This window comes from Lissotriton vulgaris, chromosome 9 (genome assembly GCF_964263255.1).
Source record: "Lissotriton vulgaris chromosome 9, aLisVul1.2, whole genome shotgun sequence".
In the NCBI taxonomy this organism is placed as follows: Eukaryota; Metazoa; Chordata; class Amphibia; order Caudata; family Salamandridae; genus Lissotriton; species Lissotriton vulgaris.
The window spans coordinates 193,286,255-193,312,107 of record NC_141697.1 but is presented as its reverse complement, the minus strand read 5'-3'; the positions used below and the strand labels follow the sequence as shown (position 1 = coordinate 193,312,107).

Genomic DNA, 25,853 nt, shown 5'->3' with positions numbered 1-25,853 from the left:
TTGTATGTCTCATTTTTATCCCTACAGGGTCTCTTTCTCTGCCAGGCGACCCATGAGGCTTTTTACACTGAAATAACAGAGTGAGGACTTAGTACTATTACTTCCCTGTACCTCACCTTGTGATTTCGTTTTTAGCCCACCACCCCTCACTAACGGTTGAATATACCCTCACAAGCTCTATGGAGTCCCCAATGAGCTCACCTTAGCCGCATATAGGTCGAACACCACCTTACAAGTCGGCTAAAAGTGGTTCTTTTACTTAATGTAAACCTAATATGACTCTTCCTTGTACGTCTTGTCTTTGTCCTATGTGTTCTGTGTAGAAAAGCTTGAGGGAATCCCCCTCTAACAGTTACAGCGCCTTAGCGTGCGCGACACATAGAGAAAATAACAACACTCACTTAATATAGTTTATTATTATTTGCACCTTTCACCCTTTTTGGTCCTGAGGAAAGCCAGCTTATAACAAAGGCACTGGCTGAAACATGTAGACCACACTGGACGCTGGAGGTCATTGTAACTCTCCCTTAAAACGTCCTATTGCCTTTTTAACCTGCTAACAGAGGCCCAGTTCATTAAATATTGCTAATACCCTCGGGTGCTGGGACCTCCTGGATAGCATTTTAATTTCTCACCTTCACACCCCTTCACTGCACACTCAGCAACATACCAGCTCCGCAGTCACCTGGCGTTGAAGCACACCCGGGGCACATTCGGTGCCACTGTGGTGGGCCCGATGATGAAGCATGCCACCGACTAGGTCGGTGGGTGAGGGCTTTCAAAGGAAAACAGTGTTTTTCCCACATATTGTCACTGCTGACGTACCAGAGTCTCCCTAATACTTCCCTTAAACTAGCTAGCCTTTATTGATTTACATACATCAAATAGTTGTCAGTCATATTAGCTTTATTTCGATAAAACATATCTTAAAAGCTATGATACATGAGTACTACAGGAGTAACATCAAATAGTACTCCTGTAGTACTACTTCCTGTACTCATAAATGCTTGTGTGTATTGGCAATTACGACAGTCTAATGAATGGCTCTCCTGAGTCTCCCTTCATGTCCTGAGTGGTGCGTTTTGTTCAGCCCCAATCATCCTAGTGCACAGTGTACTAAGCATTTTTGAAGCTGCAAACACTCCATTTCAGCGTATGTGACTTTTAATGTTTTTTTATATACTAATCCCATTTTAGGAGTCAGAAAAGTTGTTTCCACTCCAAAAAATGGATACTGATTCGGTATATAAAAGGGCATTTTGTAGGCAGCCCTTTCAAATACCGAATTGGTATCATATATATATATATATCAACGCTTTGTGACTGAAATCTGGTCAAAAAACTTTTAAATTACAGACTTCTTAAAGGAGGGGGTAATGGATTTGCAATAGGAAAGGAGTCCCCATGGGATCCCTTACCATTTGTGAATGTAATAAACTGATTTACTGAAGGGTAGGCAGTGGTCCAAGAGGCCGCTGCTAACTCTCAAACCAAAGCCCCTTTTCTTTTTAATGAAAACTGGCTGCATTAAAAAGAGGCTTGCTTCATTTAAAATCAGTCCCACGAAGCGTGGTCTGCTGATACCAACCCGCCAGATTGTACTGAATAGTTAGTGAATCTATTACCTATTATTTGCGAAGTACCTATGCACATCAAACAGCATTTTATTATTGCAATAATATTCACTCCCATTCAGTCAGCATTGTTTAAAGTCGTCCTACCCAGCGTTGCCAGTTTTATACAATACTCCTTCACATGAGGCATTATTTCACTTTTGTCACCCATCTGCCAGTGTTGTAGAGCAGTCACTACCTAAAGTAGGGAAACATCCTTTTCAACGCAGGTTTTTCAACGCAAGTCATTACAACGAATTGCGCTGGGGGGCGCTGTAGGATAGGTAATAGTTTAATTTACTATCCAACACCTTCCCTACTATCCACGGGGACTGGAGTTGGAATAGTAAATTAAACTATTCACTATCCAGCACCCCCCAGCACAAGTCGTTGTAACGACTTGCGTTGAAAAACCTGCGTTGTAAAGGCATGTGTGGTAAATGCATGCGTTGTAACAACGTACATCCCCTAAAGTAAGGACATGTCAGTAAAGGTAATATCACCCATAAATAGTAACTACAGCATTTGTCCCCTTCTCTGTATTTTAAGACGTCACCAATAAGTGTGGAACTCTTTCACTAGCAATCAGGATTGCCCTGTCCTTCGAAACCTTCAAAAACATTTTAAAGTTTTGTGATCAGGTCTTCATTTAATTTAGGGTTATCTTGCCAAATGCATCCATATGAACTTCATGAATTTGGTCCTTATTAAATATTTGCTGGTTGGGCTGCTCCTTCAACCGGGTATTAGAGTAAATTACTCCATTGCCCTGGCGGAGGTCCCGACTGCCTAATTTTGAAATGCCTGCGGCATTTCAAGCCTGACAAACATTTCAAGCATTGACAGGAACCACAGTCAAGGCAGTTCCTGCCAATGGATTGTAGCTTTGCCATACGGCTCCGTCTAACATGACAAGTTGTATGGCAAAGTTACAGATTTTTTTTTTTTCCAAAAACAAAACCCCAAAGCAGGATTTTGTTTTTGAAAATAATAAAAGCAATGCCCTCTCACATTGGAAGTTCTCTCTTTGCATGGGGGGCATTTTGCAGTGTTTCCTGTCCCTTACTGAGTTTTTCCATGGCAGTAACTGACAGTAAAAACTGACGTGTATGTCCGCCCATTTAAATTAAGTGGGCAGACATTCAATTCAACTTCCAACTGCCCCTTATTTTGTTGGGCCGTTGGAGGGGTGTAACCACAGCGGAGAGAGATTAGTCTCCACCGTGGTCACACCAAAGGTCTTCCCACATTTAAATTGGGAGGGTAGACCATTATGTTGCCAGAAAAGGTACTCTGTCGCTGTTGCGATGGAGTGACCTTTCCCTCAACGTATGAATCGAGCCCTATGTCTGTTCCTGCTTTTAAAGTGATTGCAATCCTATCTCCCTTCTTTGTAGCCCCAAATGTTTATGTGTGTCATTCTTTTCTTACAGTGAAGTGTACAGTGATGTATATTGTTTATCTTTTGTAATTGTTTTGCTTTTGCTGCAACTTTAGTAAGCTGATCTTATGTAAAGCGCCATGTGACTTATTAGGCTTGTTCTATGCTATTCAAAACAGCAACTAAATAAATTAATAAACCAAATTGACTCATTGTTCATAGCAGCTGTAAAGGGACTTCCTTAAAACATACTGTGCATGTGCATTATTTTCTATTTAATCTTAAAATGCTCAAGTAAAGGCTGAAGCATAGTCTGTGAATTAGAACATGTGCAGTACTTATGCCACCTGACAGAACTTTTGCATGCTCCTTACACTGTTAGTGCTTAGAAAATTGCACACAACACTGGTGCAGACCTGGATAGAGAATCAAGGTCTACACAGGGTAGGTGTAGCTAGGCCTATCAATTGCTGCACAAATGCAGCACTTCTAATCAGTGTATCTCTGTGGAATCATTTTGATTTAATTAATTTTACAACTGACCCTATAGCTGTGTGCATGACTCTCATGGTTACATTCGATATCAATGACTGTAGTGTGGGTAGATGGTGTGACAGAAAATTTGTGACTGAATGAGTGCCTTTGTATCGTACATTAACTGTAGAGTTACTTTAATGTCACGCCTTCCGGGACCTATGAGTGGTGTGCCATCCACAAGTAAGAGCTATGTCTATGTTGCACTGTAGAGTTTGTCTTCTGTAGACCCCCAATGAATCATTACTGGCATCCAGGGACCCCTCCGCCATCCCTCGAGTGATTGTTGGAAGCAGGGGACCACCGGCCTAAGCAACTACTATGATTTGATCTTCAATAGAATACACAAAAATGAATATAAGCCAAGTAAATGCTCAAATTATGAAATATTTTGTGTGATGAACAATCAAATATAGAAACATATATTTTTTCAAATTATTTTGCTTCTGTATTGGTATATACTTATATACATGTTATTGTATTCATCTTCATATTTAATTTTGTAAAACAGTCCCAGACCCCTTGTGTCGATCTTGCAGAACCTCGGTCTCCAGGTTAAGTACCACTACTGTAGAGCATGCTTTGGACAGATTGTGAATGAGCAAGGCCCTGTAAACCTCAAATATTCTCCATAGAGCACTTGACCACCCCACGGTGAGTGAGATGGTACATCCCTATTAAGAATACCTGTAGGTGTTATTTAAGAATAGTAGAAAGGGTGAACCCATCTGATGCATGACCTGTGAAGGCATGTGGACTGACTGGAGGTGTGTATGACCATCCCTCCCTGCTACCTGAAAGGGTATGTCGGTCAGAATGTATTTAAAATGTGACTGAGCAGAAAGTGTGTTAATCCTGCGATTGAGTGTTTTGTACGCGCAGGCGAGAGAGTGGGAAGAGCACTGCCTTCTGTGGAGACAGTAATAGCTGACAACCTCTGAGAAGAGAAGCTGTGCGAGTGTGTGTGACAGATAAGCATCCATATTGTCCAGCCATGAAGAGATTTAGGTACTGACTATTGTCTAATTTTGTCTGATTATCGTAGTCTAGGAGAACAAAGTTGACTCTGCCTTTCTTCAGATCTGGGGCTGTTCCACCCACTAGGAGAACAAAGTTGGCTCTGCCTTTCTTCAGGTCTGGGGCTGTTACACCCCAACAATTAAGGATAGTGCGGTGAGGTTCCCCTCACAGCCATCACTAGAGTGCTAGGACTGTCCCATAATTCAGTAAGGTCTCACAAGGAGGTGTTTTCAAACATTTAAAGAAAGAGAGTTTCTGCTGCTTCCTCGCCAAGCCTTGATGTCTCACTTTGGGCAAACCGCTCTGACCAGAGCAGATTCGTGTCCTCACAGGTTAGATTTGCATATTCCTTTGCAGGACAAAGGTGTCATTAAATGTTGTTATTATTATTCGTGGGTGGAGCCTCTACACTTTTAAATGAATATGAGTTGGTGCATGGGAATCCCTTCAAAATGTGTAGTTTTTCATTTATTTGTGACTGACCATAGTGCATCATTTAAGTCAATTAGTGCAGGTGGAGGCATTTTGTTTTTATTTCACACCTACTCACTGTACTATAGAGCATACAGAACCTCACTGTAGGATTAGGGTCTCCAACCTTTTCTGTAGTGAGAGCCACTTCTGATCAGTAAAAATCATTGTGAGCTACTGAAGGCTAAACAACTGGAGTATTGTTACCAGATACCCCCACGCCCAGCTTCATTAACTTCAAGCCTAATGTCCATTGAGTCACATACTAAGGTTTGAGCAAAATACTTTGACTAAGTGCACTTTGACAGGGCTGCCATGTGTGTCAGTGAGAGCGCGGTCTTTGGAGATATGAGCAGCTGTACGTATGAATGTGATATATTTTTATGGGTGACTGACAGGCTGTGTTGTATGCACTTGCATCACAGGACATACATTTCACCATGTGTGGCATTGTTACATGTATAATACAAACATATAATCGTTTTTATTTCAATGGGTGAAATTTAAAGGGCAGAAAATGCCCTGCAAAACTGGTCGTAATGTAGAAAAAATTTCTGCACTTTAAATTTTCCTCATTTTAAAAATGGGCTGTATTTTTCAGTTATACTTATGGTACAGGGTATACTGGCCGCTGGGAGGATGGGGCCTGCTGTGTGTAAATGCTACACTATGAAATGGGAGAAAAATAAAATGAAGAGTTAACTTAATCATTAAGGTAACTTTTCATTTTAATTTTCTCTCATTTAAAAGCATTCAGAAAGATCATTTTGTTAACAACTCCAATATTGAGTTGATAAGTACTTTTATTTAAGGGTTAAATACCCCAGTGATTCAGTTGTTCATCTCTGTCACCCAGCCTGGGTCATAAATCTGACTGATTAACATGCCCTACTATTGCAACCTGATGATAATAATGTAAAATAAACACAGCCTTCCCTTAACTTTAAAAGGAAAATACGACCTGGGGCTTACTTAAAAATGAACTCAAGGCTGTGAGCTACTCTAAAGGTGTCTTTGAGCTACTGGTAGCTGGCAATTGACTGGTTGGAGACACCTGCTCAAGAAAACACCCTACAACCCCCCTTATGATTTCAGAGGGTTCTGTTCTTTCCAGTGGACAGAGCTAAAGCCACACACATTGGGAAAAGGGTGGGAGAAAATTAAGCCAGCCAGAACGTAAAGATCTGGGCTACATTATCACATTGACAAAAGGTTTCTTTTTAATATAGAATAATCATTTCTGCCATTTAATTTTACCACCCGGCCCTCGCTTTGATTAATTTGGGAACATTTGTATTGCAGTCATCTGTAATTCTGAGATGTCCAAATACCAAAATGGGGCGTTACCATGTGGACTGGTGTTCTGGCAGCCAGTTCCATCGTAATGTATTCTTTGTCAGACATTTAAATCCCGGACATACTTGCAGCTTTTTGCTATTGAAAAATTCGGGCAGGGAAAAACAGGGAATGCAGTCTTAGCAAACTATTTATAATTCTCAACTCGGCTGTTCCCTGGCAGAGGGCCTCGGTGTGCCATAAACTGGCACTCATTTTGGTGTATGATAATAATTTGAGCCTGTTAATATCAACATCCACTCATTTTGCATCAACTACATCTACAGGCCACTATATTATAAGGTATGTACAAATATACTATTGTTTACTCCACACATACATACCTTGGAAGGTAAGATTAGGTGGAATTAAGGATAGTAAATATACCCTTACCTTCCAAAAGGGTACCAAGATATTATTACTATGAGATATATATCTCATCCAATATAGTGACCGCCCCACCATTAAGTCACACATCTTCTGCTCGGCCATGGTAAAATCTTTCATTTTTATTTCAAGCTGAGATGCAGACATATATATATATATATATATATATATATATATATATATATATATATATATATATATATATATATATATATATATATATATAATACGCCTGCGTGTTATATAAATAAACTCTTTACACTGTATTTGCATATACCAGCCCCGCCAGGGTTTGCATCATGAAGAGACCAATGCACCCCCCGACCCCACCCCTTATCCATGGATATAGTCTGACATCCTGTGCTTGCATTCCTGTGAAGCAGCTCTCCGTGAAATGTGCTTCTCTAACCTGCGCTCTAAGCCCCCATTAAATGCTTTCAGCATGACACATGTCTGTTCTGTCATGAGGTAGAGTAACACAGGCATATATATTCTGAGACTGTGAGCCAGGCTCTTGGCAGCAACATCCCACAGCAATGCTGATGACAAGGTTTATAGGGAGGTGGGATCGAAAAAGCACATTGCAGCCAAAGCCTCATTAATCACGATTCAGCACTTCTGCAGATCCACTCGCTGCATTACTGATTGCCAAGGAGATGCCATCCCAGCAGCGACAGGCAGGCCTCACATTCAAATGCAGTGCGCTCTGATTTAGCACAGCACTCCGTCAGCAGAAGAGGGACTTGTTGTTCCCACCTACACCCACAGTCTTGGCTGAGTCGCAAACCAGCCTGGTGCTGCTTTTCAGGAATTGTTTGTGACTGAAAACGTTATCCATTGCCAATGCCTTTTTAATTTGTAAACAATATTTGAAAATTATTAGCCAAAAATTCAAGTTTCATTAAGTAAGCAATATTGTCTGACAAAGAAGCTTTTTTTGAGGAAAACACAGATATCTCAGTTTCCTGCAGATGTATGTCTCCTGCATTTTGTGGATACTTTGCATAGATGATTGACATTTTGGAAATAACTTGCACTTTTTCAATCTCTGCCTAAATTTCTAAGCAGAGAAACAAACTTGTAGAAATATCAGAAAGGAAGGAGGAATAACTAGGAGCTAGGAGGAGGATCTCGAGTGGTAGCTGTCATGATAGGTTACCAACAGAAGAGGCCCCAAGTGGTGTACTCACTCAATTTATTGCCACCAAAACTACATTCTTTTGTTTTGTTTTACATAGCGCAAACTAGACCCGAGACATCAGGTATCAGCAGGACCGGACTGGCCGTTGCAGGCACCGGGCAATTCCCCGGTGCGCCACAAGGGTAGGGGCCATTTTTGTTACAGGACCATTTTTGCAGCATAGCTGCAAAATCGGCCCTGAAACAAAATCAGCCAAAAACTGGCCCCGGCAAAGAGCTCAGTCGCACCCCCAATGCCGCCCTCTGGGGGCGGCGGCCGAGCACTTTGCCAGGGCCGGTTTTCGTTCCCAGTCCAGCCCTGGGTATCAGAGCACTTTATATAGCACCAATTTCGTTACAGAAGGACACATTTGTTAAGCAGGGAGATATTAAGTGATTTGCCCAGAATCGCAGGATGTTGAGCATCGTTGCAGAGACTCAAACCTAATAGAACTGGTGGCTGTTTTACATGTAATGACAGCCAGTGTATTGTTGTTCCATCTGACTACTTCCTGTTTGGGCGCCAGGATACCCGTAGGGTGACAGTTGCGCGATACAAATAATTAATACAATACAATACAACCTCGTTCCCCGCTTCAAGGTCGACTACTCTAGCTGTAAGGCTACATCCTCCCCCCGTTGCAGTAACCACCTTCATAGTAGGTCTTTGAATGGAAGTTACCCAGCCCAAGTTACTCAGTCACGCAGTAACTGAATGCAGCAAGCATGTGTTCACTGCACAAACATGCAGAGTAGAGCATATGGAAGCTGTTTGAGGATGCAGATAGCCTACCATAAGAACTTTGAAAGGCTTATTGGAGATGTGAACCAGTGAATTGTGAGGAGACAAAGCGCTCAATATTAGTGTATCACAGTATTCTGGGAATCAATGTACAGCAATACTTCATCAGGAGAAACAAATGCGGGGGACTGAACCCATTCTTATTTTAATTAGTCTGTTTTCTAAGTATTTAGGAATTTGGGATGAAAAAAATAGAGAGAGTACAGCATTTCTCATTATTTTTGGCATTAATCTATGAACACCTCCACCTTTATTACCTGCTGAAAATTTTAAAATATTACAGCATATTAGGAATGAATCTTTTTAAGGACCTTAGGGGACGGATTGTACTTGGAAATAAAACTCAATGGATAATCGAAGATGAGAAGTAGTAGAAACCATCTGAAAACATATATCACTCACAAAAGCCCTCATGGTGTGGCAACATTTAAGATGATTCTTTCTCTCTAGCACAATTACTATTTTTTGCCAATATCAATCAATCAAGCAAGATTTATAAAGCACAGCTTGTCACCCACGACGGTATCCAGGTGCTTGCTGTAGGTCTCAGTTGAAGAGCATGGTCTTGAGCCTCTTCCTGAAGTCAGTCAGTGAGGTGCACAGGTGGAGGGGGAGGGTGATCTAAGCTTTGGTGGCGAGATGAGAGAAGGAGCATCCTCCGGCGTTTTAGGAGCATGTCCATGAGATCTGTGCGAGGTTGAGGTGTACAGAGCGGATGTTCCTGGGAGGTTGGTGGAAGTGCAGATGGTGGTTCATTTAGGCAGGTCCTTGGTCATGAAGGGCTTTGTAGAAGTGTGTCATGAGCTTGAACTGGCATCTCTTCTGGACCAGGAGCCAGTGAAGGTCCTTCTGGTGCTGGGTGACATGGATTTTTTCTTGGGCAGTTTGAGAATTAGTCTGTCGGCTGCGTTCTGGATTGTCTGGAGTCTTTGCAAGAGTTTGGTATTGATGCCTGCATAGAGTGCGTTGCCATAGTCCTGTCTGCTGGTGATGAGGGCCTGCGTGTATGGTCTTCCTGATGTTGATGGGGAGACATTTGAAGCTTTTGCAGAGCATACAGAGCGTGTGGGAGCAGGCTGAGGGGACAGCGTTGACCTGACGTTTCATGGAGAGTTCGATGTTGAGGATAATGCCAAGGTTGCAGGTGTGGTTTTTCGGCATGGGGGAGGGTCCAAGTTCTGCCGCCCACCAGAAGTCATTCCATAGGGTGGTGTGTTTGCCAAAGATGAGGACTTTGATCTTGTCCGTGTTGAGCTTGAGACAGTTGTCCTTCATCCAGGCTGAGACTTTCTTAATACAGTTGTGGAAGTTTGTCTTCAATTAGGTGGTGTCTGATGAGAGCGAAAGGATGAGATACATGTCGTCGCTGTAGGAGATGATTTTGATGTCGCCCGATCTGATGATGTCTGTGAGTGGTGTCATGTAGATGTCGAAGAGGGTAGTGATGAGGGATGAGCCTTGGGGGATGCCGCAGATGTTGTGCTTGACTTGCAATGTGAAGGGAGGGAATCAGATTGTCTGGTTCTGTCAAGTGAGTAAAAGATGACATCCATTTGAGCGTGTCATCGTTATGCCAATCTGGTGTAGGCGATCAATGAGTGTGTGGTAGGAGACCATGTTGAAGGCTGTGGAGTGGTCAAGCAGGATCAGGGCGGCTGATTCTCCTCTGTTGAGTAGGGTGTGGATGTTCAGTTGCTGTGATCAGGGCTATCTCGGTGCTGTGGCTGGTTCCGAATCCTGGTTGCTAAGGGTCTAGTGGGTTGTTTCTCTCCAGGTGTTCGGTAAGTTGGAGGTTGATGGCCTTCTCCAGGACTTTTGCGAGTTAGAGGAGCAGTGAGATGGGACAGTAGTTCTGGAGATTTAATTGGAACCAGGATTAAATCTTGGCGAGGGTGTTGTTAAGGTGTAGGATGTCACAGTGGGTTTTCATCTTGTAGTAAAGTTGAGTATCATCGGCATAGAGGTGGTAGTTGATTACAGCTTGTGAGGGGTTCCGTAAAGAGGTTAAAGAGAGATGGCGAGAGGAAGGATCCCTGGGGACTCCTAGGGAAACCGGAGTGGGGTTAGATAAACAGTCATCAATTTTGATTTGCTGTGTCCGATGTTGTAGGTCGGAGACAAACCATTTGTGGGTATTACCATTAAGGCCAAAGCGATCTCTGAGCACATCAAGTAGGGCAGAGTAGTTGACAGTATCAAACGCTGCGGAGAGATCAAGGAGGATGAGTAGACACGTCTCGCCATTGTCAGGAGAGCGATGGATGTCATCAATAATATTTAGCATGGCAGTTTCGGTACTGCAGCCTTTTCTAAAACCTGATTGAAGGGGGTCAAGTAGGTTAACATTTTTGATGTGTTTGTCTAATTGGAGCAAGACACATTTTTCAAGGGCTTTAGAAAGAAGGGGGAGGTTAGAGACGGGGCGGATATTGCTTAGGTCATTGGGATCGGCATTGGAGTTTTTAATAATGGAGGAGATAAGACAAAGTTGAAGTGAGATAAACTCTCATCCTGTGGCTAGGGAGGTGTGGATGATTGTAGTACAAGATGGTGCAATGATGTGTTTTAGGTCCTGGATAAGGTTTGAAGGGAGGGGGTCTTTGGTATGGGAGGATGGTTTAAGTTTAGTGATGATGTTGAGAACTTCTTGTTCTGTAGCAGGGAGGAAATTATGCCAGGAGGCATTATTTTTTAGTTGTGAGCTAGAGTGGTTGGGAGTAAGAGGAGAAGTTGTGGATGGGATTGGGGAGATGTTCTGGGGGGTGTAGCAGTAAGTGCAGGGGGTAAGGAGAGGTGGCGAAGCAGGCAGGTGTGAGGGGGGATCGGAAGGGAATAGAGAGAGAGGTGTAGGGTTTAGAAGTGATGACAGGAGTAGGAAGGGGGCTGGTTGGGATAAGAGTTGAATGAAAGGATTGATCAATTTTGGAAATTTTTTCGGAGAAGTGGGCAATTTCTTCACATCTAGCAGTAGAGAACATCAGAATGGGCGGTGAGGTGGAGGTTTGGTTACGAATAATGTTGAACAGTTCTCTGGGTCTGTTTTTGGCCCGATCGAGTTAGGTACTAAAGAAGGATGCCTTTTCGTTAAAAATGTGTTTCTTCTATGTAGATCTAGCTTGTCTAAGGAGTGTTAGATTTGCAGGAGAGGGATGTTGTCTCCATGTTCTTTCCATCAGTCCAAGAGAACGTCTTTCATTATTGAGCTCCAAGTTAAACCAAGATTTGGAAGGGAAATTCCTTTGATTTTTAAGTTTAGATGGGCAATTTGGTCAAAGACATCAGTGAACGTTTTATTAAAATGCTCAGTAAGATAATTTGCCTTTTGTGAGAGAGGAGTGGGGAGCAGTTGGGCTTGGAGTTTGCACTCAAGAACAGAACACCAGGGGGATCTGTTTAAGGTTTCTGGTAAATTTCTTGGGTTTAATGGACTGGGTGGGGGGGAGGAGAAGTGGTATTAATGGTGAACAGTATGAGCTGGTGGTCGGACCAGTCTATTGGGATGATATTGGTCAGGAAGGCCAGGTCTTTATTGGAAATAATGGCATCTAGGATGGTTCCTTTGGTGTGTGTAGGGGCCTGGCAAAGTTGCTTGAGGTCATTGATCTCAAGAAGATTAGTGAGGAGGGTGGTTGTGGGATCTTTGGAGTTGTTTAGGTGGAGGTTGAGGTCTCCAAGGAAAAGATTTTTAGAGTTAGATATTGAGGATTGGGTGAAAAGGTCAGATAGTTCATCAATGAAGGGATGAGGATCACCAGGAGAGTGGTATATGGTATGCAAATGAATTGGGAGGAAACCTTGAATTATTAGTTCAGCTTCAAGGTATTCGAAGGTGGAGTGACCAGAGTTGTTAACAAGGGAGAGCTGAAGTTCATTTTTGAAGATATATTGCCTATGTGCTGGACCGACCATGCACTTATTAAATTTCACATAGCTGGCAGCAGAGCCAGCAGGCCGCCACTCAGCACCTCCCCCGATTCTCTGTACAGAGATTGGAAAGCTCTGGACAAACTAAGACTGGCCGGCCCCGTATTTAATGTGGAAGACAGCTTTTCCACCGTTCAGTCGGTGGAGGACAACTACATGGCCCTCTGCACAAGGATTTCTAACACCTCGGAACACCTTGTCCCCCAGAAAAGGTGCAAACCTAAGAGAAGAGCACCAGCCCCCTGGTTTGATGACTCATTGAGAGCCCTCAAATTAGCTTGCAGACAATCAGAGAGGAAATGGAGGCAAGGTTATTCGGATACCAACAAATCTCTCTAGAAAGACAACCTCCGGGCATATAAAACTGCCATTGTCCAAAGCAAGGCTAACTACTTCTGCTCTACCATTGCCAACGCCACCAATAGTTCGAAAAGTATCTTTCAGATACTCAAAAACCTAACCCACCCAGACTGTGCCACAATGACGCAGCCTCCTACTCAAGCCCTCTGTGACAATCTTGCAGCATTCTTCATTAATAAAATGAACATCATTATTCAAAATTTGAAGACCCCCCCCTCGCTGGGAGGTTCCAACAGCCCGGGAGCTAGCACCAGCACCCAGGACTTGACGCCCTTAGGCTCCATCCCTACGGCTAGGTTACGGGAATTCCCCCCTATTTCTGAATCCGAGTTTGAAAGACTGGCGCTTGGAATTACCTCGGGTTTCCCGGTTGACCCCCTGCCTCCAAAAATTTAGAAAAGCTCTGGAAAAGAACTTTTCGGCACTTTGCGCCAAATATGTAACCAGTCTTTGCACTGCGGATATGTTACAACCCCTTGGAAACAGGCGCTTGTCACCCCGCTCCTGAAAAAGCCCTCCTTGAGCCCAGATTGTCTATCAAACTACCGACCCATCTCCCTACTGCCATTTCCAGCGAAAGTCGCCGAACGATGGGTCAGCTCCTGTCTCTCCACTCACCTGGAGCAGAACAACTTCTTGGATGATCTCCAATTCGGTTTCCGTCCAGCCCACGGTACCGAAACAGCTGTCCTGACAGCCATGGAGGATCTTCGCATGCGTGCAGACAGGGGCCAGCCAGTAGCATTGATACTGCTGGACTTGTCTGCCGCATTCGATACGGTCAACCACAGGACACTGTTGGAGAGACTCGGTGAGGCAGGTGTGGATGGCACGGCTCTGCTATGGTTTCATTCCTACCTGCGGGACAGGAGACAGGCTGTCTCCCTCCCCCCATTCCAATCCGCATTTGCACCTGTGCCCCAGGGAGTTCCCCAGGGCTCCTCCATCAGTCCCATCCTTTTTAACGTGTACCTCAAACCTTTGATCACGTTAATTAAGTCGTTCAGGATAAAAGCGATCAACTATGCTGACGACACCCAGCTCATTCTCTCCTGGGAGGGAGAAGACTCCATCCCCTTAACTTCCTTTCACGACTGCCTAAGAGAGACGGCTGGGTGGTTGCACAGGAGCTCCCTACAATTTAACTCCTCCAAAACAGAGGTTCTGTTTTGCGCTGGTAACAACATACCTCGCCAGTTCCCGAGTGATTTCTGGCCTCCAGAGACTAGGGACAAACCCCAGCCAGTTACCTCGGTCCGCAACCTGGGAGCCATGCTCAATAACAAGCTGAGTATGGAAACCCAGGTCGCTAAAACAGTGGGGATCTGCACAGCTCTTCTACGTTCCCTGCGTAAAATTATGCCACTCCTCCCTGCACAAGCTCGGGCGTTGATAGTCAGGTGCACTATTCTCAGTCGCCTCGACTATTGCAACGCACTGCTCCTTGAGTCTCCAGTCACGCTGCTAGACCGGCTGCAAAGAATTCAGTCAGCCGCTGCCAAGCTAGCTCTCGGCTGGACGAGGAGATCTTCGGCCACAGCGGCCCTAGCCGAGCTACATTGGCTACCTTTAAAGCAGCGTGTGGCTTTCAAGTCCCTCTGCATTGTCTTTAAGGCTCTGCACGGACTTGGGCCCAGACCTCTGCAAGCTCTGTTCCTGTGGTACACTCCGACCAGAGACCTGCGATCGTCCTCGGCCTGTCTGGTAAAAGTGCCCAGATACAACAAAGCCAGAACCGGGGGCAGATCTTTCAGGGTCGCAGCGGCCAAATTATGGAACAGTCTGCCCATTGACATACGCCAGATCTCACAACTTCTTCCCTTTCGGAAACGGATCAAGACCTGGTTATTCCCCTAAATCTTCCCGCCTGCTATTTACTTTGGTTTCTCCTCATTAGAGTATTCTCCAGCGCCAGGAAGCCTGCAAGGTATCAGCTGCGCTATACAAATACTCAAAAATAAATAATAAAATAAGATTATGGCTAAACCACCTCCTGTTCTATCATGTCTGTCTTTCCTGAGGCTAGAGTATCCCGGGGGGAGAGTATGTCTAGCAGTCTCGTAGAGTAGTCATTGAGCCAGGTTCTGTGAGGAATGCAATGTCAATAGATTCGCTTAGGATGGATTCAGAAATTTCATTGGGGTGTCAGACGGCGGATCAACAGTTCACCAGTATGCAGGAGAGGGGTTTGGGACTGTTTTCTGGGGAGGGCAGGAGTGGATATTTGTGAGTTGAGGAGGGGGTCTAGGGGAGGCGGGAGAAGAGGGGATTCTGTTGGCCCCACGGATAACGGGATGTTAGAGTAGTGGGGTGGGAGATTATTGATTGCTAAACTGGGCAGGTATGAGTTGCATAGATCAGAAAGGTCAGAAGGGGAGAGCTGGTTTGAAGTGCTGCGAGGCCTGTGCAAATGGTAGCGGAGAGGGGTAGTATTCCGAGGAAGATTATAGTTAGGGGGGGTGTTTTCGGTTGGGGAGGGGGGACCTTGCACGGAAGAGTGGGGAACTAGAGGTGAGGAAATTGAAATCTTCTTTAAGTCTAGAGAGTTCATTCATTAAATTAGAGAGATCACGTTCAATGTTGAGTAGAGTCTGGCTTATCCGAGTGAGGGGGAAAAAGGTTGGGGAGTGGAAGGGATGTTCTGTGTTAGCGCTGGAGGGAGGTGGTCTGTTGTGTGTTGGGTGTGTGGGGCCAGTGGGGGAGGGATGAGGAGTGATAAGGCTGTGGGGTGAGAGGGGAGGCTGGATGGGATGGAGTTTTCTGAGGCTGACGGGCAGGTGAACTTTCTGACAATCGTGAAGAGTTCCTTAGCTTGGTTGGTGCTGCTATCGATCTGGTGGATCAGGGTCTCCCTTTTAGCTGCTTTGATCTGTCTGGGGTAGTTGGTGAGGGCTGATTTGAAGATGGCTTTGTCAGTGTGGTTCCTGCTAGTGAGCCATCTTCTTTCTAGTTGTTTGCATCTGCGTTTTGACGTGCTGAGTTCCGCGGTGTATCAGCTGGCTTGTTTGGAGGGTCTTTCCATTTTGACAGGTTTTTTGGGGGCAACTTGGTTGGTGGCGCAGGCGACCCTGTTGTTGAAGTTCTATACTGCCTGATAGATGTTGGTGGTGTCTTTGGGCTGTGTGGTGGTTAGGGCATCCGACCATTGTTGCTGCATGACCTTGGACCAGCCACGAAAGGGAGCGGTGTGTCGGTTGGAGACAGTGAGGGCAAGTCCGGTGATGGTGCAGTGTACGATGGAGTGGCCTGACCAGATGAGTTCCGGGTTGTAGGAAAACAGGGTTGTGCTACAATAGAATGGCACAGTGAAGGTGCAGGGCCCAGCATAAAGGTCACGCTATTCACCTCAGCCTGTAGGTGAGCTTGTAGCGAGAGGAGGACACAATGCTGCTAGTGCTTAACACATTCTCTAAGTCTTTGCATGATACCAACCAGCATGAAGTAACAGAGACCAGAACCGGGAAAGCCTAACAAACACAGATCATAAGCATGGAGGCAGTGTGCATTCAAGCAGCTGGAGTCCATGAGGTACCAACAGATCAGGAACTTCTGAGGGAGCAATCAGGGTAAAGGAAACCCATCAGCAACAATCTGTGACTTGCAGGTATAGGAAATGTCAAATAGACACACTTGAGGGTCCGTACTAATAAGTACCTGTTATACAATTAAAACTTTAAGAAAGAGCTGTTCCAGACAGGGAACTAGATGAAATACAACTTTCAAGGAAGGTTGAAGTTAAAACACTATTGAATTTACAATAAAGGAAGTGAAGTATCTCTATGCACAACAAAACTAGGCTGCGAGAGGTGTGTCTTGCAAAAATAAAAGTAACTGTTACTTTTCTAATTATCTCTGTATAAGAAATAGTTTTGCCTTCTGCAATTTCAACATTAGCATTCTCAAAAAATAGGGTCAGAAGAGAGACTTTGTGTAATATTCAGACAGACAAAATAACAAGTAAATTCATAAAAGGCAACCAATACGGACTGAGCTAAACAACTTGAAGTTAGTGGTAATTAGGTGCTAACCACAACTGATAGGGCTATAATGAAGTTATACACAAGAAGAGACATTCTATATATGATGATCCTAAATCAGGACGCACAGTTAGCAAACAATTACAGAAAAATACAACTAATATCACAATATGTTTTAGGACCAAAGGAAAAATACCTCTAACAGCAAATTATAACAAACTGGAAAGCCAAGAAGACATCCAAAGTATAAAGCCTCTTTATCAGTTTTAAATCCAAAGGGAGTGTTGTGCTCATGATGACTATGACCAGGTGGGATTATGTCCTTAAAGCAATAAACTGCAGCATAGCAACTAGAAAGGAAGCTGGGACATTTTGAACAACTAATTCTTGAGTAAGGCTAGTAAGTTGGAACTAAGTAACTATGGCTGAAGGTCTACTTCACAGTTCAGTAAAAGAAGACTACAAGAATTTGAGGAGACTGATAGATTTTGAAAAATGTCAAATAAATCTCTAAGACCTAAGCTTGGTAGAGTTTGAAGAATTAAAACTTTCAAACTATCTCTAGCGTGTAAATTATAAAAATTTAAATGGAGTGGATAATTAAATGAGAGGAAAATTATCTTTTATTTTGTTACATCAGAACAGTTTCATTTGGATTGACTTTACTTGAGAGCGGTTATGTGCTACTCAAAGACAACAATACGTTTTGACCTGTAGACAGAATGGAAACATGGAATATCTCATCCCCTCTATTACCCAGTGGATCTGGAGGGATGATGACATCTAGACCTGCATTCTGCCTCAGTCTATAAAGACTGCTGCAGGATTCCTTTGGAAGACTACCATAGATCACTTGTGCTCCAAGCTGTTGTTGCACTATTCTTGGTAGCATCTCAAATATATTCCTTGGAACCGGCTTATCACAAGCCGCCGGCTCAGCTCATTAGCAGATTGGTGGTGTGGAGTTCTCAAGCTCTAGGATTCCAGTGAAATGTCATCGTACGATTTTGTTGAAAAGACGTGTGATTAGGTACCAGTTCATCACCACATATACTATACCACAGAAATACAAAGCTCCAGTGGGTAGACAGCGACCATGTGCTGGAGGAGGACAGCTGTGGGTCTGCCTTGGAAATGAGTCTGTTTGGCCTGCTGAGGAGCCATCCCTGCAGGTGGGAATCTCCTCAGGGGAGACCCAGGGCAACTGTACAATAACCAAATACATAAATTTTAGGGATCCGCACCGGCATTGGAGCTGGCAGTGGTCACTTCACCCCAGAGGAGTATGCTGACTATATCATTCTCAAGGGATACAACTGCAAGTCGCATCAACGGTTTGTTAGAATTAAATGAATTCTGCATTTGAATCCTGCTGGCATCATTTACATCTCTTGTTACTGTGTCTATCCCTGCTCCAACTTCAAACACCTTTTAAAATTCCACTTGCAGAGGATTTGAAAGTTGAGTCAGATACATTAAAAGTGTAGTCTTGAAATAGATCAGTCGCATTCCTGCTGGCTACCATGTCACGTGGCCGTCTGGGATGTTGTCGGGGTTGATCAACTCCTGTGGGACTGTTACAAACTGAGAACTCTGACACTGCTGCCAGGTTTAATTTCTGACTATGGGACTTTAACAGGAAATGGGCATGACAAAGTAGTTAAAAGCATTTCTAAATAAGAGATCTAGGAATTGGGTCACATGAAAGGTATAGCCTGCTGTCATAGTAAACCGAAATGTAAACATCGAAGACACTTTTATTAGATACAATGCTAGCTATTTTATTGGGGTTGTGTTAATTATGTCATTTTTCAATGCTATTATCTATATGTCTATACAGCTATCTATCTAGCTATTTAACTATCTTATTTATGTTTTCTAAAAAGTGAAATCATAGATACAATGCAAAACCAGAAAAAACTGAAATTGTCCAGTTAAGTTCATATATACAAACCGTGATTTTTGTGCTCCCTTCACAGTAGGGCCCTATGCCTATCTGACTGCATAAGTCATTTTGCCACAGGGAGCAGGGGTTGTCCGCAGGCTACATGCATAACCTCCATTGTACCCAATGTAGGAGAGTAGGGTCTGCTTCCTATGGTCACCCCCACTTTTTGCTGTGATTATCTATTTTTTCGACTTCAATGTGGTTGTGGGCCTGCTAATCAGACCCACAGCCCAGCTGCTCTCTCTCTGAATTGACACCATGTACTTTAGGTACATACTAGATTGGTTACTGGGTCACTCTTGTGAGCCCCTGTATAGTGTACCATAGGTACCCAGGGCATAGGTGTACCCTAGGCCTACCAGGGGCTGCAGCATGTATTGTGCCACCCCTGGTTTGCCTTCCAAATTGACACCACAGTTCTGTTCACACAGCCTGGGTAAGGTGGAGTAATCACCCCTTGCTTAGATATAGTATATCTATATCTACCTTTACATATAGACACATATACACCTATAAGCCACTCCTATGGTAGGCCTCGACAATCCTGGAGTCAGAGTGCTTGATTTTATGTGAGAGGGTGCCCTAGCATGAGCTGAGCCCCTCTGCAGCTTTCGGAACCATCTCCTTATAGCTGTTCTATGATATAGCCATACCATATACTCTTAAGTGCATTATAATCCTTGCGGTTAATGCTAACTTTGGTTTGGCTTTATCAAAACATGTCATGTAAGGTGTCAAACACTTTGGAATACTACCCCCCGGCAATTCTGGCGGCGGGCATTCCACCCTTCTAGAGGGAAAAGACATATACTTACTACTTTACCGGGTTAAAGTTAAACAGAGCCTCAGCATCACAAAAGGGATGCTGCTGCCACAGACATGAGTCTGACCTCCTGTTACTGGACGAAACTCCGGCAGGGGAGGCCTGGACAATAGGTTTCCTGTCCAGGGAGTTGCCAGGACCTCCCCAGACAGGGGTTTTGTGTATTTGGGCAGGGAGGGCTGCATTCAGTGAATGCATCTAGACACTGCCTGGGGCACACGAGGTGCTCCATGCATAGCCCGGTTCAAACCAGTTGCTGGGGCACTCCAGCCCCAGCTCTGGCGTGAAACTGGACAAAGGGAAAGGGGTGTAACCACCCCTTCTCAGGTCCACCCATAGGAGGCACCTAGTCAGGTAATCCAGCCCCCTTTCTTAGTATAAGTATAGGAGCTGTTTCCCTGGGACTTTAGATTATCCTGGATGAATCTTTGAAAGACATATCTTGGACCTTCGACATTCCATTCTGACTGGAAGATGGAAGACATTTTCCTTGTGGTCAAGGAGTGACCACCCTGTGCAAACAGGTATCAACTGCATCTTTGCCTGCAGACTTCTCTGACCCCGAGCCATATCCACAGAAAGCTGAGACCCGTGGCGGACACAAGAGACGTGGAACCAGACATCTTGGACATCCTGCATTTTGCTACCTGTATTCCTTTCCTGAAGCCTCAGTAGGTTGTGCATTGGGGTACGAGAAGCCCCAGCCCTGAGCACCATTTGCACCGAAGCCCAGGCCCCCACACTCCGCGAGTGTCCCGTGGCCCCGCCTCTGCATTTGAGCTCGACGCGTCTTCCCGGTTCCTTGCCCATTGGCTAGTGAGCCCCCTGAAGATGCCATCTTGAATCTAACTTGTTTTCCTGGTTGCTCCAGGCTTGCTCCAGCTTCCTTGAAAAGGAGAAGCACCACAGACCTTGCTGGTCTGCAACAGAGCCAATCTCGACATCCTGCGTGGGTTGGGGTTGCCAAGGCTTGTTGGGTCCAATCAGGATACCAACACCGCAGTCAGCTAGATCCATCGTGGGACACCTCGAATCCAGCTCCTGGTCATCGTCGATGCCTCTGGACTTCGTGGCTGAAGAGACAAACTCACCTTCTTCACCTTCAACACCCGACATCGCCTGGTTCCTTCCTAGTACCTTCCTGGTCGCTGGCTAGTTACCCAGACTCTGTCCCCACTGCTTTCAGGTTCTTAACATCTCCAATCCACCCTTGGATCCACTCCACCCGGACACTTTTCCTCTGGTCGCCTGCAGCACTTCTTTGCAGCTCTCCATAGAAAACGACGACGAAACCCGACACGAAAAGACACCTATGCACCCGGCTTCCCTGGGTGAGGTAACATGATTACTCCGATACTCCCTTGGGACTTGACTCTCGAAGTGTCCTAGTTTAAAAGGGTTCCATCCTAGTTTATCCGGAAGTGTCCTTAAATTGTAACTTTGTCACTTTTACGAACTCCATAGAAAGTCAATGGGAACCCGCGCCTGTGTTTAGACACTGCACGGGGCTCCCGTGGGTCTCCTACTTCCTAACCTTTGGTTGTTTAGTGTAGCCCCAGCAATTCCACAGGCCCTAGGCCTGCTTTCTAACTCTCACGTGGTACTTATATCACTTTCTTAGTATATGGTTTGTGAGGCCCCTGTGCAACTTATCGTATATTAACTGTGTGACTTGTATTGTATTTTTATCTCTGACCTCATAAAGAGTGCAGAGGGGTTGTGTTTAGATTAAATACATATATATATGATATATACCTTGTGTGGTGTCCTTTCATTTGGTATTCATGGGATTATATATGGTAAAACAACTTGCTTAACTCACCTACTGAAGTCTTAGCCTGAAAACTGCTTGGTTCATGCTACCACTAGGATAGCTTTCTATAAGTGTGACTTTACAACTACCATCAATAAGGGTCGATTAGACTGGTGCGAGGTGCTCACAAGAACTAGTGGACATCATATGCCAGGCTAACTTCTCACACCCAACGCCTGCTGATCTCAGTAACTGGTGGGTGTTTGCCCACTTGTAGCAAGCTCTGGGTGCAGTCCATACATCAGCTGTGTACAGCCTTGGGCAGTAGACACCATGTGCTAGGCACAGGGCCCAGCCATACCCAGCCCCACATTCTGAACCACCATACTACACCCACATAGCCTTCAGGCATGACTATTGGGCTCTGCGAGCAGGGCCTGACCTGAAACCAGGCAGTACGCCGTCCTAATACCACTGAACCAATCAAAAGAGGGAAATTTATTTTCACAACAAATTATGGCCTAACCATGAATTCATGGATCCAGGAAACTAAAACAGTTTTGTTTTACTATGGGGTTTGGGGTGCAGTATCTGCCCTCCTGGGATGCCCAGCATCCTTTCTGGTATCTTGGACTGCCCCCACAGGGACCTTATTCTTTCCCGTCACTCTCCCTTCGCTTTTTTTCAAGTCGCAAGTTGCAGTTCCTGACATCCTGTAATTGACATTGTGACAACAATCTTCAGTTACTGCCAGCCACCAGATCACCTAGATCCTCAAACCATCTTACTTTGTCTTTTATTTTACTTCTCAACCAGAAGCATCATCTTTAAAGCATTATTTGCTCACCTTGCCAGCCACAAATGGGTATCTCCTCTCTTGATTGTCTGCCCCTTAAACGTTTCCACCACCTGAAATGCAAAACAATAAAACAATTGAGAAAAAGTGGACAAATCCCAAAAGTAAAATGCAAAACACATTTTTGGCTATGAAATGAACTGTACTAACTCGTCTCATGTTATCTATCTATTAAGTATATGAAGCAAAAATAATTATTTTTTTATTCATGATGCATTTGCATGTGGTGACCATTGTGGAAAGGAGAGCCATTTTGAAATATTCATTAGAACATGGTACCAACAAAATCTGCCTTGAATTTATTAAACTCGCAAAAAATAATGTAACTCCTTCATTGAATAGTTTCAACCAGTATTAACTAATGTTCCCACCAGCCCTTCTAATGTGATTTCCGATCCTCGTGACTCAGAAATGCTCCTGACAGCCATACCATCAGAAGGTATTTATTGCCGTGCAGAAAGGGACACGTCCATAGACAAATGCAGGACTCCAAACAGAGGAGCAAAGAATCTACACGCAAAGGAAATGACCAGGGACGGCTCCTCCTTGGGAGACGAGGAGTGCTGCCCCGACTTCTGCAAGTGCAGCAGGCAAACACAATTAAATAAAGTGGCACTTCAATGCCATTTTATTTAATTGCCAGCACACAGGCTCATGCTGTGTACAGCGCGAGGGTGGGGACGGGGATGATACCAGCACTGGTCTACAATGAGCGTGATGGATTGGCTGGCCATTTTGCGATGGCCAGCCCGACATGCACACTGTAGACCCAGCAATACAAAGGCTGTGAAACAGCCTGGGGATTGCTGGCACAGGCCCCCAGCCTCAAAACGAGGTCTGTCTGAGCCTGCTCCCACCAATCCTGGAGCTGATTTCACAGTATGCTAGCAGCTCCTGGATTGGTTCACGATGCGTTCCACAAGCAGGAAGGGAAGGCAGTCCTTCCTTTCCTTCCTGCAAAAGGGTACTGTTACACAAGTGGTGCAGTGGCAGCAAGGCTCTCTAGACCGTAAGTTAATATGAGTCCCAAAGTATCCATTATTTCCCCCATGGGACGTTTCCATTCTAGGTTACATTTTCGTGAGGCAGGACACCGGAGAAACAGCGATCATCACAATGAAGATTCATACATTTCAGGCCTGCGCAATAAACCCTTTTCTACTTAGCACTGCTATCACTAGATCTTGTGAAGATCAGAACAATACCCAGGTTAAATTGTAAAGTGACTTTTATGAGTGACGCAAACAACTTCTGCAAAATATTTGTCGCAAGTGTATTCCCTGCACTGGTTGGGTTAACCCACCCACTGACTGGTGTCAGTGGAGACTTCTAATGAAACATCTGACATTCATCCTGAGAAGGCATGAGCTGTTCCACTGGCAATCGCTATTTAACAAATATTACTTTAAATCTCATTAGATGTAAAATCTTCCCAACATTTTCTTTTTTTATGCTTGTGATTTAGACGGGGCGAGTCCAGACATCAATAGTTGTGCGGGATTCCAACAATCCCTACAAGGACTAAGGTGCGCCAAATATTTATCTAAGGACCTGCAGTAATGACTTCCTATTTTTTTTTTTTACTTTATTTAGTACTAGAAAAAATAAACAAGAGAAATACCAAGTCGTGGTAACAGTATTCACAGACATATAAATCTAAATCAAGACGAAATACAATTCATAAGAAAGAAAACAATGGCGAGGATACTGAAGGATTACATCAATAAACGATTATGAAATATATCAACGCACAATCAGTAAAAAACAAATAGCATAGTGGAGAGATTCTTCAAAGCTTAGACCCCTGCTCTAGAGTGGCCCATACCTTGGCCCATATCTTGGGCCCATATCTTGGAGGCCAGCACCCGCCTTCTTCTCCCCCTTAACAAATATATCGAAGACTCCAAATTATACCAAGCTAGCATCCTAGCTCACCAATTAAAAGAAGTAGGAGCTGTATCATTGCCATAGCTATAAACAGAAAGGCGGTAGTATATCTAGATCTTTCAGTGGTTCTGGCAGATTCACAACCCCTTAGGACCAGCTCTGGAGAGATCACCCCCGGGATATCAAGCACCTTGTTTATAAAGACCTCCATTTCACCCAGGAAGTCCCACAGATTTGGACACAAATAAAACATATGGATTGCGTCGGCCGCTTGGAGTCTACACCTAGAACAACAATCTCCCTTTGCCCCCCCCCCCCCATTTTGCAATTTTAGCCGGAGTGAAATATAAATCACACATAGCCATATAGCTTTGCGTCCGTAACCTCCCAGAGACTAGGAGATAGCTAGCTAATACTAACGCAGGTCTAATGTCCACTCCTGGCATACCCAATTTCCCCGCCAACTTAGTGTTCTGAGCATCCAAATCATCAGGAAGGCCTAATAAGAGATGTTGATAAATAATACCTATTTTAGCCCTCCTTTGGGCCACTTCAATCAAAATGATTTTATCAAAGACTGAGGAGGTATTATGATGATATTTATCTAGAAAACTTCTAATTTGGAGATATTTAAAAAAGTTGCGGGTTTGCATATGAAACTTTTCCCTTAAATAGGAGAAGGAGGCCAGTTGCCCATCCAAACATAGGTCACCTATATAATTCAGGCCCAGACTCTGCCTTTAAAAAATGACATTATCCTGAAATATAGATGGCAAAACACCTACGGCATTAAAGGGCATATAAATATTAACCTTAGAGATACATTTATGGCGGATTTTCTTCCAGACTGAGAACATGGCCCATATAATTTTAAACTTTGTTTTTTTGAAATAGCTGGACTCAAGCACTCGCGTTAAAATGCCCTTAGCTGCCACACCCAGGGCTATCTCGTATATGGGCGGCATAGTACACGAAGGAACATCTGCCCGATCACCCAGTAATAGTGGCCCAAAATGTTGAAACATGGCAGACCAGTAATAGAATAAAAGATTGGGGACCTTCCAGCCTCCTCGATCCCTAGGAAGGCAAGTCCACTTGGCCGCCCTTCATGACCGACGGTATTCCCAGAGGAACCTGAGACATATCCTCTCAGCCCTGGCCAGAGTTGCCTGTGAGATATCCAGAGGGATAGTCCTGAACAGGTAAAGAAACTTTGGAAGAACTAACATTTTCAAAACATTACACCGACCGTACAGCGACAAGTGCAAGTGATCTAATCTCTCCAACTTAGTGTTGACAGAGTCAACAACAGGAAGGATATTTAAATCCGGGATTTTAGCGACTGCGGGGGAAATTTTAACCCCGAGATATATTGCTTTCTGAATAACAGAAACATCAGAGTGGGGCATGGCAGCCGACTGAATGACCTGAGTTTTTGCAATATTTAACTTATAGCCTGAGAATGCCCCAAATTGTTCAGCAAGGATCTCTAAGGCTGGAAAAGCGGATCCGACATCACTAGTTAAAACCACGATCTCGCCAACGTCTTATATTCTACCCCCCTTACCGTAATCGGACTAATAGCTACACTCTCTTCCATTTT

General features: G+C 44.3%; 1 protein-coding gene across 4 annotated transcripts in view; it reads right to left on the bottom strand.

Annotated features, from left to right (window-relative positions):
• The window catches only part of LOC147689834 (guanine nucleotide-binding protein G(I)/G(S)/G(O) subunit gamma-2), a 288,998-nt gene that overhangs the window by 99,948 nt on the left and 163,197 nt on the right, over nucleotides 1-25,853 (bottom strand). For all 4 annotated transcript variants that reach the window (XM_086937327.1, XM_086937325.1, XM_086937326.1 and 1 more), the window contains exon 2: nucleotides 22,355-22,416. The gene's annotated coding sequence lies outside the window, so the exon portion shown is untranslated. The remainder of the gene's footprint in view (nucleotides 1-22,354; nucleotides 22,417-25,853) is intronic.